The following is a 4,601-nucleotide window of genomic DNA, read 5'->3' on the forward strand; positions in this document are numbered from 1 at the left end:
AGGGCATCACCAGCGCACACAACGCACATCTCAGCGGCAGGGAAAAGCTTGCGCCCCGGCTGCAGCCCGGCTCTCGCCCGTGCTCTCTGGGAGCTGTAGTCCGGGTGCCGCCGGGGGAAGGCTCCGCTCCATCTTCCCCCGCCCCCGCGTCCCCCCCCGGCGGCACCGGCACCCCGCGGGCTCCTGCGGGCCCCCAGCCCCCCCAGTCCTCCTGTCTCCCGCACAAGCGGTTGTGTGCGTGCCAGCGCTGTTTTCCTGGAGGAATGTGCATTTTGGGTATAGCCAGTGGGCTGTATTTTCCCGTTGTGCACCTCACTGCTCCTTTGTTTTAGATACTGGGATTTTGTGAACAGGAACAGTATGGCTATGCTTAGCAATCAGACCCGGTTTTTTTTTTGGAAAAAAAAAAAACCCAACTTTGTTATGTTTCATATTCTCAAGAGCATCTCCCCTTCCCCCCCGCCCCTCCCATTCGTCTTTTTCTGTGCAAGAAAGGCAATTAAGTGTCCAAGGTAGCTGGCGTTGCCCATTTAAATGCAGCCAGGCTGCGCAGCAGGGAAGTGGTGTGCATGTCCGTACAGTGCGGGAAGAATTTGTTAGGCAAGAGTTTCTGCCAGGGAAGCATCACCACGTCCCTGTGTGAGGGAAGGTGCGTGAAAGCCCTGAGGGGATGGGAACACATCCCGCCATAGCAGTACCTCACCTTGGTGCCTTTTCTAAATCAAAAGAGTTCGTCACTCCTGGCACGATGTACAGAAGGAATACGTGATGCTGGCACGTTTGTTTGGGTCACTGCAAATATTTGTCCTCGTCCAGTGCATCCGAAGATGCATTGCTGCTTTCCCTTCGGCTCAGTGGCAGAGATTTGGTTACAGTTTCTTTGTGGTAGGAATGCCCAAGCACTCGGCTGATCTGGCACCTGAGCACTCCCGTTGCATGAGCTGATGTCTCCATCAGATTGCTGTGCTGTAATGTGAATGCAGTCGGAGTACGAGTAGGGATGGGCTGGCAATGTGACGCTATCTGTGAATGGAAACATTTGTTGGATTTGCTTTATTTTACCTCTCAAATCATACTCTGTTTAAATCACACTTGCAGAGCAATGTACTGTTAAAGGGATAATTTAACATTAGCTGCTGCCTCTTCTCCCCTGCCCCCCCCAATGCCTGCAGAATTTTTCTTTTTTTTTTCCTAAATACATGTGTACACCCATAAATGAGCTGGAAGGGGAGGTGTCACTGAATTAGGCTTGTTGCCGAGTGCAGAGAAAAGCCTTAATAATGAAGAGCTACCAAATTTCTCTAGTCTGTTCCTGTCTGTCTCAAGAACAGTGGCATGCTGTCCAACCTTGAGAAACCAATATCTTTCATACAGGAGGCTGTCAGGGATACTGTCTTGATGAACATCTGACAAGAAGTCCAAAAATTTGGGTGCTGGGTAATTCCTATGAGGTCCTGTGCAGCTTAATCAAAAGAAGAGTATTTGCCTATGCTGCTGGAAGACTAAATACAGACAGCCTGGACAGGCTGGCAGGAGGACATTATGAAGCTCTCTCTCTAGGCAAAGATCAGCATACTAGAGCATTGTGTACCTCAGTGTGGAAGCAGCTATAACTTGCTTCCTTATTCCTTCTGTCAAGGAGACTTCTATATGCTGTGCATCAAAAGGGAAGTGGGGCTCCATGTGTTTTTAGAGTAAGAGTTTCACAGGAAGATCCAGATAAGATGTTTGGAGGTCTAGACTTCAAACCCCTGCTAAGAGCAGGGCTAGCTCCAGACCTAGAAGAGGCTGCTTGGAGGCAGTTTCTAACCATCCCAAGGTGAGGAGATTCCCCAGCTCCTCCTGAAACCTGTGTCAATGCTGAACTACCTTTAGGGAGGAGGTTTTCCCTTTATCTAGTCGCAATTTCCCTTCTTGCAAATTTCATAGGCATTTCACTGTGTATCTGTCAGAAGAATTTTGGCTCTCACTTCTCTGTAGCCCTCCACACCAAAGGGAAAAAAAAAAAAAAGCCAAAGAGTAATTGGTTACCTCCTAACTTTACTCCAGGCTGAAAGAAACAGCTCTTTCAGCCTCCCTTTGTATGCCATGAGCTCCAGCACCCCACTTATCTCATTCCCTCCCCCACAGGACTATCAGTGCCTCTCTTGTGCTGTATTTCCCTAAGAAGGCTACATCCCAGCCAGGGCCTCTCCTTTTGCAGGCAGCTGTTTTTCCCCTGGTAGAACTGGAAAGCAGTAGGACGGTGTGGCTGGAGAGGTGGCGTGTCCTATCTCCCTAATCCGAGGGAGGACCAGCTACACCCCAGGAAGTTTGGCTCCTGGCTGGCTCACAGACTCCCCGGGTCATATATCCATCCTGAAGAGACACAGCTATAATGCTCTTGGTTTGCCAAGGCCTTCAACCTGTTGATTTCAAAAGTGAGATAATTTTATTTCCCACGTTCTGCAGCCAGGCCACCTTGGTCTTGCTGCACGAGCACACACAAACTCCTCGTGGTTCTCTTGTCTACTTTCCACCTCTGCTTACCACCCTGAAACGGAGCAGAGTGTGGCTTGACCTAGCAGCAATTGGGCTGTGAGCATTTATAAGTGGAGAAAAGGAATGGTTGCCCTGGTCCTGCTTCTTTTCCGAGTCACCTCTGATGTCTCTTCATAAACTAAGAGGCAGGCCATCTTTGGCTGGCTTCTTGGAATAAACCAAAGCCTAGTAAGATTTTCACAAGGTATTGGAGTCTCTGCCACTTCACTTATTGAAATAGCAAATGACACTAAAATCTTGATAATAAATTTAATATTTAAGTCAAGCTTTTGAACTGAAGCAACTGACCTGGTTATGGAAGATGATGACATGAAAACCATTTGGGGCTCAACACTGTGCTTATATAAACTTGGAGTCACATGTTGCTCATCCAGAAGATCTCAGCAATACCAACCACAGTAGCTGCCACAGAGGCTTTTCCTCAAACCACAAACCTTGGGGATCTGGGCATTTTGTTTAGCATCCAGAGAACAAGGATCTTGACAAGATCTTCCTCCTTCATGAATCATCACTCTGGCCTCTAAGGGTCACACGCACTGTGAGCTCGGGACGCTTGGCTGTCAGTTCCTAAAGGCGACAGTTTGAAGCAGCCGTGACAACTGCAAACGCCACCATCTCAACAGCAATAATGGTATTCTGTCTTCTTGTCTGGGGCTCAGCTTGGTGAGGCACTTTGTGAAGCAGGTAACGCCTACCCCTGTGCTTGGGATCCACAGGGTGTTCTCTTCCACACAGCACCTCTCCAAAACAGCATGGTGAAATGTTTTGGACTGACCACACAAAAGCCAGTGAGCATTTTTGCAAACGTTAGCTATGGCTTTGTCAATCTCCCATGCCAGATGTGGGAAACAGAGAGTCCTAGGGAGCCACAGCACTTCAGGATTACTGCTGGCAGGGCATAGGCTCCCTGAGAGGGGCAGGACAAAGAGGCAGGCTGGGGAGACGGGTGGATGTGAGAATGAATGAGAGCTAGAGACATGAAGCATGCTGATGTTGTGCAACAGGGTGCTGCATGCCAGTGGGGCTGGCTTGGGAACGAGAGGCACCGAGAGCAATTCTGCGTCCAGGATAAATAGCGAGGCTCCAAAATGGCATGGTACCCCTGGGAAGTGGGTGTGGAACGCTTGCACTGGGAGCCATCAGCTTAGAAGGGGCATTGCTCTTAATGATTTTTAAAGCCTTGGGGTGAATAGCACTGCTGAAACCCCCACGAGGAGAGGACCACATCTGTATTCAGTGCTGAGTTTGGATGCCGTACAGTAAATAGTGCTCGGAGCCATGTAACGGACAATGAGAATTGCTGAATAAAAGCCCACGGAGAGCACGCCATCCAGCCTGCTCACTGAGACGTCCTGCCGAGGAAATATTTTGGGATTATGCTTGAAGGCCATCAGAGTGAAACTTGCCCATCTGCACACTAAGGCTCCCTTATTTAAACACAGAGCCGCGTTCATGTCTGTGAGACGCAGCTCCAGGTTTGCCCCCACGATTGCCGTGCCTTCTGCAGCTAAAGGGGGCAGGAAGGGCAGCACTTGTGGCATCTCCTCGGCCCCCAGACCCGCGCTCCTCTGGCCGTGCTCCCGCAGCAGGCAGCGGCTGGAGCTGGATTAGCCACTCGGCGGGCTGGCCGGGTGACAGAGCCGGCGGGCTCCCCCCTTCCTTCCCGAAGCCCTTCCTCCGACAGCAGCTTTTCCAAAATGGCCATCGACGCCATGAACTTGGCCAGCGAGGGGAGGCAGCCGCGTTTCTGAGCGGCCGTGGGGGGATGTTTCACGTTTCTACGGCTGAGCCCCGCCGCTCCCCCGCACCGAGCGGCCGCGGCAAGGCGGCAGGAGGGGCGATGTGGCGCCGCTCGGGCGAGGCCCGCGCCAGCGGGATCCCGCATCCCGCCGCTGCCGTGCCCGTGCCAGCCGGGGGGCCCCGCGCGCCGCCGCCGCGCGTGTGCGCGTGCCGGGGGGGCGCAGCCCGGTGCGGGCGGTGCGGAGCGGCCCCCGCGCGGGGCTCGCGCTCCCTTTGTGCCGTTGCCTGGCAACCGGGCGGGGGATGGGAAGTGGGATCGG

Source organism: Motacilla alba, chromosome 1, assembly GCF_015832195.1.
Source record: "Motacilla alba alba isolate MOTALB_02 chromosome 1, Motacilla_alba_V1.0_pri, whole genome shotgun sequence".
Lineage (NCBI taxonomy): Eukaryota > Metazoa > Chordata > Aves > Passeriformes > Motacillidae > Motacilla > Motacilla alba.